The 15,440-nt window shown below is 40.4% G+C and overlaps 1 long non-coding RNA gene across 1 annotated transcript in view; it reads right to left on the reverse strand.

Annotated features, from left to right (window-relative positions):
• Positions 1–2,316: 2,316 nt before the first annotated feature.
• The window catches only part of LOC132026199 (uncharacterized), a 28,034-nt gene continuing 14,910 nt past the window's right edge, over positions 2,317–15,440 (reverse strand). The window contains exons 2-3 of the long non-coding RNA XR_009406824.1: positions 7,481–7,552; positions 2,317–2,411 (exon numbers count right to left, since the gene is read on the reverse strand). This is a non-coding gene — a long non-coding RNA (uncharacterized LOC132026199). The remainder of the gene's footprint in view (positions 2,412–7,480; positions 7,553–15,440) is intronic.

A 15,440-nucleotide genomic window follows, 5' to 3' on the forward strand; every position in this document is an offset into this window, starting at 1 on the left:
TGATGTTTTTAACTTCAGATCAGTTGAAGAATAAAAAATTTCCTAAAACAAGACCTTTGCTAGGCTTCTTAAAAATAAATGCAATAGAGGAGCACCTGGGTGGCTCAGTGGGTTGAGCTTCCAACTCTTGATTTCAGCCCAGGTCTTGATCTCAGGGTTGTGAGTTCAAGACCCATGCTTAGCTCCAAGCAAATAGTAATAATAAATAAATAAATAAATAAATAAATAAAATGCAAATAAATGCAATAGTATGAAGCCAATACTGCACTGTATGTTAACGGATAGAATTTAAATAAAATTTTTTAAAAAACAACTAAAAGCAAACAAAAATATAAACACAGTAGTAACATCTAAACGGTATCATCTGGGTTAGGCATTCCATGTAACAGCGATAAATATTATAATTTACTAGGTACTCAGGGAATACAATTTGACTTGGATCTTTGAGTGTCTTTGTCATGACACTTCAATATATTTTTTAAGTCAATGGAGAATTTGGTCCTTTAAGCAAAGTACACATTGAATTTAGAGTGAATCTTATAGCAATATAGCGTTTTCCCTGTGGTGACGATTTTTATAGAAAAACACATCTGCATCCTCCATTTTCTCTCATTTATCTTATTTTCGAATGCTAGATCACGAGCTTTAATCTATGGGCAAGAACCCAGATACAGGATGGTGAGTGATCCGAGTGATCCGAGACATCCCAGGACAGATGGGCTCTGAGGACCGGAAGTGTGGAAGGTTCCGAGACATTCACCTGCTTCCCAGGACGGCGATGAAGGTAGAGGAAATCAAGGTAATGAGCTTCGAGTACACGATCTGGGAGGGTCCCAGCTCCACCTTTAATGTGACAAAAACCGAAGCATGTGCTGTCTGCCCCTTGGCTACAATTTCCCCCATAAATCAGCAGAACGCGCTCAACTCTGACATAAATGTCTCTAACTAGCAAAACATAGACTCACTTCTTGCCCTTTTGTCAAGGGAAGAGAAATGTGTTTGTTTGGAATTTTCACAATTCAGCCAAGAAATGAACCTCAACATCCGACTGTAAGTAAAGCTAACAGAGTAGTCGATATTTGCATTCTCTCGTTCAGCAAAAATAAATGAGAATATTCTTCCCTTTGTTTCTAGTAAACTCAGAAGCCGCCCCTGTGAGCAGAGGAGGCCTTTGATCCCATAGGCCCAGACATTCTCTCCTGCCTGCCCACAGGAGGCCTCTGGGAAACCCTGAGCTTCCCTCCGCTGACCCGACTGACCCGACCCGGTGTCTCAAGGGGAAAGAGCCACAGAAACAGCGAGTTGTGTCAAGAAAGTGGGGCACCTGGGTGGCTCAGTCATTAAGCGTCTGCCTTCAGCTCAGGTCATGATCCCAGCATCCTGGGATCGAGCCCCGCATGGGGCTCCCTGCTCAATGGGGAGCCTGCTTCTCCCTCTCCCCTTCCCCCTGCCTGTGCTCCCTCTCTCACTGTGTCTCTCTGTCAAATAAATAATAAATAAAGTCTTTAAGGAAAAAAAAAAAAATCTCGGTGTGTAGACTGTGTTCCTCCAATTGCCAGCAAATAGGAGAGAAAAGCTTGGCCGCATAAAATGACCCTCTTCAAATAGGCTCAGCGATCACACAGGCTTTTGAGTAGAGGCTGTTTTTAGGCTGCTCTTTGAGAATATTGGAGAGCCATCAAACAAAAGGAAAAGCACAAGAATTGTCCTATTTATCTGTCCCTTTTACCTGAGGAATCCCAGGCTGTTTCCTCCTTCCCCAGAGAACTGCTTTCAGGAAACACCTTGAAGCTGAGTAAACTGACCGCCAGACTCTCTCTCTCGCCTTGGGGACGCCAATTCAGCAACTTTTATGGGGCTGTTATCACACTGGGGTCTTGCACCTAAGGTCAGTGAGTTGATCTGCTCTTACTCCCAGTATTTGCTTTGGCAAACCTTGATTGTGAGGGTAATTTAGGGGCACGTAATCACAATGTAAGCTGTGTGTGTGTATGTGTGTGTGTGTGGCAAGCAAAGCAGAATTCACTCTTTGCAAAGATCATAGTGATATTCCAGAAGGCAGGACTTAGGACTCACATACCCTTGTAACCCCCTCATGCCACCATCGCCTCCCAGGCTCAGCATGGCATTTTTCATACACATGGTCCTCATTTAATGTGCGTGAGGTGTGAATAACCGAGTCTATATTTATAATTAAAAGAAAGGACTCGTTTTCTGTTTCCATTTTATTTGCTTGATAAAAAGATGAAATTGCAGAGTAAACCACGTTTTGTGGTGACGCATGCATGTTATGCATAATCTGGCCTTATGGTTTTTAGAAATCCATGTCCATAGTTGGAGAGGGAGGGCCATGGTTGAGTAGCAGTAGGGTCCACACGTCTAGGATGGCCAAGAGGAGGCATCGGGAACTGCTGCTGAGTGAGGAGAAAGAAGATGAGCTCAAGATACGGGGAGGACAGTCAACACGTTGACTTTGGCATCAAACCAACCTAGAGCTGAATTCTGACTCCACCTATTCCTCGGGAAGGGTAATCTCTCTGAACCTTACTTTGTACATGGGTTAAATGGGAAGTCGTGATGTCTAATTTTCAGAGAGGTTGTGAGGATCCAGTGAGCAAACCTAGAAAAGCTTGTGACATATTCCCGGACCGGCAGATCTTTGGAAAGTTTGGGATTCCTTCATGGTGGAAAGCCTGTGAGAGGGACAGAGTGAGGCATGAAAATATAAAGGTACATTTGTTTTAAAAAATGTGTTGAAATTAAAAAGGAGCATATTTAGTTTTGACCTAAAATATTGAGTTTGGGCTACTTTCTACATCCAGTCCCAGAATTCAAAGACGTCTTCCAATCTGCAGTCTTGGCCGTCTGCTGATACACTCCCTTTCCTTCCCACCAGCACCCAGGAGCCCACCACCCAGGAGACAAATCTTCTGGGGCCACACCCCATACAGTGCCCCAAAGATTAAATTCTGTGTGTGCTGTGCATGTTGGCTCACTTGAAGTTGACCTTCTAGAGTTCTCCAGAGTTTTTAGATTGCTTTGTCATTCACACCATCACCCCCTGTCTTCTCCAGCCTCATGAAGAGGTGTGGCCCACAGAGCCTTGGGACAGAAGGGGAGGATCAGGGTCCTAAGGCATGGTGTCCTTTACCTCCTCCGGCCTCCAAGGGGTTTGTCCTCTGTGCAAGTGCCAGAAGGCCTAGTGGGCACAAGGCCACAGCTGGCAACTGGCCGACTCATAAGTCATGGTCTTCGTTTGGAGCATCCAGCCCTGCTCCCAGAAGCCAGGACCACCTTCCTTTCATGATCCTATCTCAGCTCCATGCTCTGCTTGCATGACAAAACTCCTGGAGGTCCAGAGGGGACTTCTACTCAGCTCCAGCCTGAGCTACCAGCCCTGCAGGTATACAACAGATCCATCTTGCACCTGCTGCACCAAAGCCCTCTAGCCAAATCCCCAACAACCCTGGGCACCACTGGGCCCTATCCTTGCCCTACGTAGACCAAGGGAAGCTCGGGAAAGCTAAGGCTAAGGACGTTCCTCTGCCTCTCACTACAGTGATACTGAGCTGATAGGACCCTTCAAGGTTGGATGCCAGAGCAACCCACGAGACTCCCCTTTCTCCGACAGTGAGGAAAGCACCCTTAGGTCACTGGCATTCTCTTCAATTTATCTAACACACCGAGGGCGAATAAAAACCCATGTATCTACCCACTTCCCTCACTCTCTCCCCTTCCTCCCTTCCATAATCCTCTGATCTTTGATGTCACCATTATCATAGCAAAGCAAGACCAATGGCCATGCTGGGTCATGTCTCTTCCTTATACTGTGTAGTAACTCCGGGAGCCTGGCCAGTCGTAATTTTAAAAGAGATATAAAAGAATTTAGAAATCTCATTTTGATATCAGAAGGCGAATATTCCTTCTCCCCCAGACAGAAAGAAGCCCCAGGCCAATCAGGGAGGACAAGAATTCTGAACCACATAGAAGGAAAGTACATAAATATATTCCAAGCTATGCTTCCGTCTTTTGCGTAGGTACAGTGTGAGAAGGAGTACATATACACAGACAAACGTAAATAAGGGATGTCTCTTGTGGGGATTTTGATCACCAGCTACCATTCCAGTCACCACTGCCAACACTGTGGGGAGGGAGCTTGCCACCACCAATAAGTAGCACCAGCAGCGTGTCCTATCTAACTCCATTCTGATACTATCTTAGTGTCCAATCCCACAGGCTAATGGTTCAGTCCTAGACGATCGCCCCCTCCACTTCAGACAGGCATCACAAGCTCAGGTGGTCATCACCTGCGGTCCGGACAGGAGGTTCCAATGACTCCTTCCTTGGGTTCAATTAATCTCCTAAAGCAGCTCACAGAACTCAGAGAAACATTTTACTCACTAGGTTATCAGTTTATTGTAAAAGAATCTAACTCAGGAACAGCCAGTTGGAAGAGACACATAGGAAAATGGCGCCGAGTTTCCCTCAGAATATGCCACTCTCCCTGCCTCTCCACATGCTCACCAACCAGGAAGCACTCCAACCCGGTCCTTTCGGGTTTTGTGGAGACTTCATCACATAGGCACAATTGATTCAATCATTGCCAGTTAGTGACTGAAGTTAATCTCCAGCCCCTCTCCCCTCCCCTGATCAAGGGAATGGGACTGAATGTTCCAGCCCTCTGATCACCCAGTTGGCTTCCCTGGCCACCAGCCCCCAAGCTTAGGTGTGAGCCAGAAGTCACCTCATTAACATAACAAAAAACACCTGCATCTCCCTGCTTAGAAAATTCCAAGGGTTTTAAATGCTCTGTGTCAGAACTGAGGACAAAGACCAAATATATATTTCTTCTTATAAATCACAATCTCACATTTGCCCTCAGAAGTCTCCCGATAGTCACCTGCCTGATTCTCAGCTGACCTCAGATGCTTGAGCCCAGCTGAACCCAACTTGGAGCAACAGAGCCAGCAGACCCCCGGAGCGGGGAGCAACAAGTATGAAGTATGTCACTGGGGTTTAATGCTTGCTTATCACACAGTGCTGGTGCGGCAATAGATAACTGATTCAGAAATCCATCACGGAAGGAAGAGCTGCCATCACACATACCTCAACTATGTGACATTGGCTTTGGAGAGCAGGATGACAGCAGGTAGAAAAAGCCTGGGGAATGGCCAGAACAGCCTGGGGAAATGGAAATCCATGCTGTGTGGTGGAAAAGCAATGGGTAAGAGTGTTGTTTACAGCGATGTGGAAAATGGAAAAAACCTCTGGATTTGAGCAAGATGATTCCCAGGGCAAAATGCTGCAAGCATCAGTCGGTCGCTCCTAAGTGTGTTGCACAAAGTATTGCAAGAAAGAGATGAACGAATGAAACACTGGCCTGGTTGCAGGAACTACGGAGAGGTCAGAACTCGCGGAGTTGCAAAATAAAGTAGGGTTCTTGTCTCTAGCCTCCCCAGCTTGTAAATATTCCCACATTTTATTTAGTTAAACCATTGGAAGATATGCAACTGATGAATCACTAAATTCTGCCCCCCCCCCAAGTAATAGAAATAAAATAAAATTAAAATTAAAATTAAAAAAACCTGGAAGAGTTAAGACAGTGCCTAGTAGACCCTCTCACCAGAAGAAATGATTTGTATGAATCTTAATGATATTGTCCCATAAATGCTTAATCCCTAAATAACAATAAATATGCATTCAGAGACACATCTCAAAAATACTTATGACTATGGCTTTAACTAAATGGAGGATCTTGAATCATATTCATAAGAAGGCTACAAGATTTTTAAGGGAGTTGCATTGGGTAATGTGCCACAAGCCTGAACTAAAAGAGAAGGAGGCTGCTCAAAACATAAAAAAGGTCTCTGGGACCTAACATTCTTAAATCAGGTTGAAAAATCACTTCAATGGCATATTTTCCACTGGCCTCCTTAAGAATGGCAAGTAGGACAGAAAAGAACATATGTCTCAGAGGGGAGAACCAAGAGATATACAGGACCGTGTTCCCTGGGGAAGCCACCCCGAACGGCAGAGGCAGGGACTATTCAAGAAACAGTCCTCACTCCAAGAGACTCTGCAAACGTCTTCCCAGGGGGATTCAGAGCTGTCTTGAGGCAATAGCTGCTCTGCGCCCCCCCTTTCTGAATGAGCGTGGTGACTGACTGTAATGATCCTTTCCCTATGTCATTGTTGAATTTGAGGTGGGGGTAGGGGGAAGCAGAGGGACAACATATCTTTCTGTCCAACACATCTTTCTGAAGGACTTTCCAAAGATCTTCAGATCAAAAGGAGTTACATCTAAGAAAACAATAAATGGCTATAATGTAGACAATCAATGGCCCAAATCTATCTGACAGAGGGTCCAGTGAAACCATGGACTTGGCAGCTGGACAAACCTTCACACTGTTCCCCTATCTATGGAGTGAGGACCATGGTGGTCGGAAGAACAAAGTCAGAGCCTCTGAAACGGAAGGACAGTAAATCAGAAGTAATATCGAGTTCTTTGGGACATCAGAGATTATCACCACCACGGAAAACCTGAAGGATGCCAGCGCATGGAGCCTCATCATATCCTCCCTCGATTCACCTCTGTGACCTCTAGAATAATGAGATGGACAGTGGCAGAGAAGGGTAAGCTGCCCTCCTCCTTCACTGGATGAGAGCCCAAAGCTGCTATGTTAACACTGTGTCTGAACAGGGACAATGAGCAGACTTTGTCATTCAGTATGTGCCTCGCAGTTTGGCGAAAACTTTATATCAACAGTAACCTGTAATAAGGGTGGAAAGTAGTTGACTGTAACACAGAAAGAGCAAATATACCCAGGGTAAAGAGAATTCCCCTGCTCTTTGTCCAAATACATTCTGCAGGAATTCTGATCATCTTGACATTGTACAGAACTTCGCCTTACTCTAGTATGTGTATAAAGTTAGGCTCACGGAACCTGGTAGCAGGAGGTGGGTACCCCACCAGCACGGAGCTCTCTGTTAAAGGTTCTCCCTTATACGGAGGTTCTCAAGCGTTTTTTATCTCAGAGCCCTCTCTATGCTCTTAAAAAGGATTGAAGATGCCAAAGAGCTTATGTGGGTTGTAGCTTTCAATTGTTACCATATTAGATATTAACATGTAAGATATTTTTAAAATATTTATTCATCGAGCAATAATAAACTCAATACATGTTAACATAAAACCATATTTTTATTAACAATAACCATGTTCTCCAAACAATAACCAAAAAAGTAAGAGTGGCATTGTCTTTGCAGGAATCTGGCTTGATAGAAAACAGTTGGATTTTCCTAGCTGCTTCTGCATGCAATATGTTGTTTTGGCTGAAGTCTGAAGTCTATGGAGCAAATCTGGCCCCACACAGATGTAGTTGGACAAAGGGGTATGATAGATGTTTCAGATAATCATGGATATTCTTCTTTTTAAAATTCTTTTAAAAGTAAACTCAATGCTCAACGTGGGTCTCGAACTCACCGCTCCAAGATCAAGAGTCACACCTTCTATGGACAGAGCCAGTCAGCCACCCCCGGATATCCTTCTTTGATACTACACAAAGATACAAGAAATGGTAATTTATTTCAAGTTAGTTGCAATGTAGAACCTGAAAACACATCAGTGAGCTTCTACTCTGTAACATTAAAAGTCATTATCTCACACTTTAAACGAGTCTTTTAGTTGTGCATGATTTTATAATATCACTGATCATTGGGAAAATATTGATTCTTTGAGTTATACAGATACTTCAAGTATTGACACACTTTGTTATGCAACATCAATGAACTGAATTCATTAATATTACCACCACTCTAATCAGGAAAGTATTGAAGTATTGGGAAATTTTCGTCCCTGGGTAGAATGATCTTAAACTGAGCTCATTTTGGTATCTCACTAAGAAACCTGAATTATCATGGGGTGATGATTCTCTATACCAAGCAGAGGCATTCTTTAGTCCAGATATTATGTTGCAAAGTTTCGTCTTTTTCCCATGGTAATGATATTTAAAATGGGCCAGTTTCCAAGGCTAGATCACAAGAATCCACTTACTTGAACATAAGCCAAAAAAGCGGTGGGGAGAGAGGTCAGGGGAGGGATTTGCAAAAAAAAAAAAAAAGGGTACAAAATTGTTCTTATGATACTAGCATCTAAATGTATTGAGGAAGATAAATTCAATTCATAAATACTGTCTATTCATTTTAAGTGTCAAGGTTGAATAACGAAAAGTTTAATTATCGAAAAGTAAGTCAAATGGAGGCTTTTCTAACCCTCTGGACACTTGCAACCAATCACAGGGGAAATGAAAGTCCTTTACTCTGCGTGTTAACTCTAGGAGTCTGACTTTGCTTTCCCTAGGTAGAGGTGTTGCCTAATAGAGATGTCGAATTGACACAATTTTAATGATACCTCTGACCGTGCAACATTATTTATGACTCTCTTTGTGTGGCAGCAAATATTCTTTAAACCAAATTGTTCTCTCAACTTTAAAACACTAATTTGAAAGTCTTGTTAAATAAAATACGGAGATTCTTAGCCGAGTTCCTATCCAGTTACAGTATCAATGATTCAAGCTGAGAAGGTCAAAATTAATTAAACCTGTATTTAAAGTGTATGTATCCCCAAAGAATCCTTTGAAACACACAAGTGTTTCTGGTGAAAAGGATATGAAAAGAAGCAATATCTAATATAGGCTAGTATCTAACATGTTGAAATGCTTTTTCTAAAAACAACAGGAAGTCATTTCCTAATATAATGTTAAATGATTTCTTTTCTCTGACTCCTGTGGAAATAGAAAAGAAGGAACGCGCCTGGCTGCCAACATTGTTGTTAATTAAGCCTGTGTCAACTACGAGACTGGCTTATTATTTATAGCTAGATTTCTTTCACAATGAGTTCAAGGCAGATTTTAAGTGAATTTATTAGAACCTGACCCTCGAGATTTTAATTTCCGATGAACGCAATGATAACTATGTCCCAGGCACATTGAAATGAAAGTCTAAATTAGGTAGAAGTCTGTTTTCAGATATGAAAGCCAAGACCTCGGTGAATTTAAACTCTTGCTTTTGGCCAAGATTATCTTCTATCTAGCATGTCTTCTTGCCCAGCTATAGTTAAATGTTTTCTGCTTTCCTTATTTTGTCAAAACCAGGAAAATCTGATCTATGGAAAACACAAACTCCACCAAAATCTACTACACATTCAATTCAAACAGGATCACGTCTGGTATCCTACAGGCGGCTGAATGTGGCTCCACTATCCTTCCCTGCCATAAACTTCCAAAGTGCTCATGGCGCTGCATTTCAGAAGTCTCAGATGCTGACCTTTGAAGGCCAACATCTGGTCACATTTCAGACATGGGAGCACTGAGCTTGGATACCCACAGGCACCCACCTTCTCGAGGAAGTTAATATTAAACCTTATGCTCTTCTCTAATCTGGTTACATCTATTTTATCCTACCAGAAAACGCCAGGGGCTTAAACGTTAAGAATAATGACTACTGAAAACTTGGCCACACAAAGCAAAAGATCATTCCAAGACCTTAGATAACATCGCATACGGCAGGTTCTTTATTTTTTTATTAGTGTAGCACAAATGTCATACGACTTTATTACTTTATGATCCTCTGAACCCCAGGACCTCCTCCTCCCTTGTGGCATGAACCCATTAAACCCTTCCAACATCGCTGGGTTGGTGGCAAGTTTTCGGTTCGATTTACTCACACTGTTCCCCTGGTAGACAGGGTGAAACTGCTTATTCACCACGGTCATCGAGTTCAATGGGAAGGTGGAGTGGGTAGCAACTTGGTAGTGTGATAGCTAGAATTCTAGAAATGGCAGGCACCAAACAAAGGCCACTCCCTACTGTGTTGTTCGTCTACTGAGGCGAACTATGCATTGTGGGGACGAGGGGGAGAAGCCCCCCCCCCCGGGGGTGGGGGTAGGTAGCAGGTAGGGAATGCAAAATCTAAGCCAAAAACTTAGTAATCAAGATAAATCATATTTTCATGAAATGTTCTTCAAAACAACTATCAATGCAAAAAATCCATGATGAACAAGTTGTCAAAATTTTAAATAAAGACAGAAGGGGACTCCATAACTGACTAATTTGGCTTCAATCACCTCACCCTAATCTTGGCCCTTCCATACTCATTCACCGATCCCTGAAATTCCACACTTCAGAAACCCCCTCTTTTATAGCACAGTCTGCCATTAAAATGCAAATCTCCCAAAGGGAGCAGCATAATCAATCTCAGCAAATTATATCCCCATGTTATCTACAAAATGCCTTCCCAAAGAACAGATTTGGGGAGGTTGGAGAGAGCACAGAAGGTTACTGGCCCTGGGTCTTCAGAGGACAGCAAGTCATCCAGTCCAAGACTAAAGCCACAGGTTTGGGGCTTCTTACTGCAACAAGATGTAGACATCTTTTATTGTATATTCTATACCCTGGACATAAGGGGGCGCTACCAGGCCAGCGTTGAAAGCTCAGAATTAATTTCTGCTTATAACTTCTAAAACACACTAGAATCTGCTGCAGCTGCGAGGAGGAAAGCACAGAACTGTTCTCAACAGGTGTGCTCAGCAATTACAGATTCTTTGCAACTGCTGTGAATTTATCCAACTACAGAGGATTTGTAAAAACCCATCCAATTCAAGAGGACCTATGGAAACTTCCTTTGGGCCGCAGGGTGAGTAATATACAAACCCAGAATAAAAACATACAGTAATAAGAGTAAAAATAAGGCTATCAGCTTTTTCCTTCCTAGCCATCAATTGCAAACAATATGATTTTTAAGACTGGTTGCAGTATCTTATATGAATCTGAGCTCCCTTAAAATTTTAAAGATGCTTATTTTCAGTTAGGTCCTCGATAGGTTACTTTCTCAAGCAATGGTAAACAGTATCTCGGGCCTCCAATGCCAAAACAGTGTGAAACAAATAAGAATTTACTCAAAACATCTTTGCAGCTTCGGTGGGATGCCCTCTCTACTCTAAACAAAAAGTGAGGGTTTACTTTGTTTTTAACTAAATCCAATAAAACAAGTTTACATACTAAAATATCAAATGGTCTCTTCATTGGATCTGTGGGCAATTTTCTCCTTTTCAAAGTGTCTAGAGATGAAAGAACATGGTGGTCATTTCTCAACCTTTCCTGTTTTCACAGTTCCTGGTCCTGCAAAAAGTATGCAAATGTATAAAGAATATGTAAAATACATATCTGAAGCCAAAAGCTAATTTTAAGGTTTGATGCTTAGATGAGGGGGAGTCATTTTCTTGGAAGAGAGAAAAATGATTACATCAACACCAGAAAACTCAGACTAGCCCTAAAGTAAGTGAAATGAGTAAAATCAGGTTGTGCCAATAGGAATACAAACCAATGGCAGTAAATCAAGGAAGCAGAGAGCTCAGCTGATCAGTTACAATCTTACAAAACTAAACTTTGAGACACAATGGGATTTGTGTATAATATTAGTTTTAATAGCAGAAAGTTGCAAAATAATATAGAGCAAAATATGGATGTCAAGTCAGAGGGAAAGAGGCAAGAATGATCAGTATCTTATTGCATGTCTATATTACATGTCCATATTTTATCATTAGTTTTAAGGAAATTAGATGCAAAATATGTGCATATTATGCACATTCTTTACAATATGAATTGGGTAACATGCAAAGGATGTTTCAAGTTGATGAAGATGAAAACAGGTATTTAACAAATATTAGTAACTGCAATGCACTAGAAAGAAACTTTCTATAATTGCAGGTTAGCAAACCTCAAGAAAATAATTTCTTAGAAAAGAATTAAACAGAGGTGGGGGGAATCATTACTAAATTTAAAATTTGAGAAGATCTTGGATCATTTTCATGTTGATCTTGAAATCACCTCTTCTGTTTTCTTTATTCTAGAAACTTATCTGGTTTTATATTGCTGTAAACAAAACTTATCCATGCCAAAAAGTTACTAAGATGATTGCTCATCAGTGATTTCAAATGTTTTCTTTCTTTGTTTTTATGCTATGCATTGATAAACATGAATTTATCAATTTTGGACAAATTTGAGCTCTATTTAGACTTGCATAAAACACAGCCTGTTCTGCTGAGAGTCAACCTTAGAAGTCCTGATTTTGCTTGGATCAATCTCTTGACAAATCTATAAAATAGAAAGCATGTACTTGGCTCACCCACAGAACTGAATCCCAGGCTAGGCGTTGGAGTTCTACAGTCCCTCTGTGGGCATTTAATTAAGGATAAGCTCTTCAAAATTGTCTTCCCACTTTTTTTTCCCAGAAATTTTTTTCTGTATCTTAAGGAACTACAATGTTCTAAGTGCCATCAATAAAATAAAAATATTTTATTTGCTAAAGGCTAATGTTTGAAAAGTTAGCATTTGATATTAAAGAGTCTTTTTTTTTTCTTTACAATTTGAAGAGCACTAACTCTTTTTGAGTGGATGAATTAATACACTAAGGTATCGTGTTATAAATATGTCTTCACTAACTGTTACAAACAAAACTATTCAGAAAGATCAGAAACATATATCAAGTTATCAGATAGCTGTTTAGATTCTTTTTTCAAAGAAAATCAAAGGACAAAAATTCAAGAAATATAAATATCTCATTGCACTGTAACCAATGAGGTCAGCTGGTGAGTTGTTCAAGTTCAAAATGTCAAGCTGTTCAATCATGATCATTGTCAAGCCATTTCAATTCAACTAAGGCATTTTCAGAATAAAACCAAGTACAGCCCATTACTCAACTAAAAAAACATTGAATGAAAAAATGCACAATATGCTAAAAAATTTTATAGGGTTCAATCCAGTTTTGTAGTGTGTATAAATTTAATACTTCAGGAATAAATAGAACTGAAATAGAGAATGACCCTGAAGAGGAAATGTTGACAACTTTGTTTCACCAAGCTTAGTACAACTGAGCATTCCTGAACTAAGGGAGAAGTGAGTCTAAAGGATTAAATATTTTTAGCTTTTAGTATAACACTTTATTCTTCCAGATGACATGAGATTTTGAGTGGGAAGTGATAGATTCCCAGGAAAATAAGCAGGATTTCAGGAAGGAGATATTGAGTTTTATAGTCTATTTGTTTCTATTCCATGTTATACATACAGGAAAAACTATTGAACTCACAAATTCCATGTCATCTTCCTTACAATTTGATGTCAAGTTAATATGGTACAAATATAAAAATTGATACTGAGAAAATAAATAAACATGCACAAATTAAATAATAATTAACCTTCTTATTGTAATCTTATTGTATCCAAATCTGTTACTGATTCTACAAGAGAAAATTAAATCACTGAGTAAGTATGTTGTAAGTTTGGCAAACAGATGAATGTTTCATTTTAAGAACAATTCAAGTTTAAAACTTATTAATGAGTGTCTCATTTATAACTACATATTGAAAATTACCTTCTTAAAATACTTAGCTTCCAGGTAACCCTGGATAAATGTAACAAGATTCTTGTCAGCAGGAAATTTGAAAGTAAAAAGCTCATTTGCCTAGTATCATTCCTCTACAAACCTTTACTACTATTGATGATTTATTTTCCCTTAACCAGTGACTCAAAATGTTTGGTTAATACTCTTGGCCACTTTGCAAATCAAAAGTATCTAAATAACATTTTACTTTGATATCAATTCTCTTTCTGTGTAACCAATAACCATATATAATGAATCCACTTCCTCTAATATAATGAAATATCTGCCTTATTTATAATATGTGTTATTTGGGGATAATTCTTAATGGCATTTGCATCTTTATAATTTTATGAGTGAATTAAATTATGTAACATTGAAAAAACATTAAATGTATCCAGGAACTAGTTAAAGAATAAAGCTGCATAGAGATAGTCTATATTCTGAAACATTAGGAAATCAAATAACCAGGATTTCAATCTATCATTGGAGCATTTTTGTAGTCTTTTTGGAATAAAACTAACATAAAGGCATTTCTTTTGCCTCTGATAATTCTTCATAACCATTAATCTAGCTGATCTTTGACAGAAAAAAAAAGCGTACAGTGTAGCCTAATCAATAATGTAGCAAAAGGTACATGCCCCTGAACTTTGTGCCCTTTGTGTGGGTTTTTTTGGTGGGAAGAGGGGGTTGGTTTTCTCTCTGTCTGATGCCAGTTTTTTTTTTTTTTTTTTTTTTGGACTCATTTCATGCACCTTTCTGTCTGCATCTGTAGTGTATACTGGCTGCTAAAACTCATCGATAATTATTGTCTCTGTGTTTAAACTATAGAAAACTGAAAGTAGTTTCCTGACATTATCTCCTGAGTCCTTTCCACCTTCTAGGAATAAAGATAATAAGACTCTTTCAGCAACAGTGATCATGTACTAATTTTTTTTTCAAAGCGTAGATGTGACAGCTGGGTCTTCAGTTGATATTTGAGCGATAAACAGCCTTTGATTCCCCCTGCCAAATAATATGCCAAAATAATGTTTATTGAAAAAGATCCATGGAATTGAAGGTTCACCCATTAACTTATTCAAAAACTATGATTATCTCTTATCTCTTATCTGCTAGACTAAACCAGAATTCAAAGCAGGTCCTAGAGGGGTGGTACAAACTTATGACGGTATCCAGGAGCAACTTACGTGAACTCAGATTAAACCTTTTCTCTCTCACCAAGGAGGCAATCTGAAAGTCTATGACTATTCAACCCTCATAAAGTTGTCTGAGGGCTGTCATAACATCTGTAGCTTCCTGCACCAAAAAGTCGGGCTCCCACCCTTGCTAAGTAAACAGAGAATAGGAACAGATACATGAGGAGGAAATCAAGAGATTCCTGGGCAACCTCAGGCCGTCCGTATCGTTGGACTCCCCCGGTTTGTAAGGTCTTCTGCCACCTCCGTGACACAGATCCCTGCGTCTGCTCATCTTTCTCCTCTAAGGAAGTACACGTAGCCCAGGGATGGGTGTCTTGCCAACCCATAACTGTGAAGTGAAAATGCACCAACTTTAAGAATCCCAGTGCATTCCCTCTCTTCCTGAATGAAATAAAGCCTGCTTGGGAAGTGACTGAACACTGAGATTCTACTTCTGCCTTTCTCAGTTACCCAGGCAGCTGGAGCTTTGTCAGCCAAGTCCCTGAGAGTCCCTCAGATGCGGTCCTTTTAGCCGGGATGAGGAGAATTCTTTTGAGTCCTGCTATTAACTGCTCTATACACGCAGAGGACTGGTTAATGTTCAAGGGGCTGAGGACAGAAACAAAAATCCTCTTTCTTCCAGAAAAGAAAAAGAGGTTAAAAAAAAAAAAAAAAAAGACACGAATATGTTTATATTTAATAGACAATAAGAATATCTCAAGAAGAATTTTTGAAGAGGAGAGAAGGAAAAGAAAGGGAAGCGGGAGGGGGAGAAAGGGGGAGACAGGAGAGGAAAGGAGAAAGAGAGGGAGGGGAGGGGAGGGGAGGGGA

The sequence above is a fragment of the Mustela nigripes genome, chromosome 10 (genome assembly GCF_022355385.1).
Source record: "Mustela nigripes isolate SB6536 chromosome 10, MUSNIG.SB6536, whole genome shotgun sequence".
Taxonomy (NCBI): domain Eukaryota; kingdom Metazoa; phylum Chordata; class Mammalia; order Carnivora; family Mustelidae; genus Mustela; species Mustela nigripes.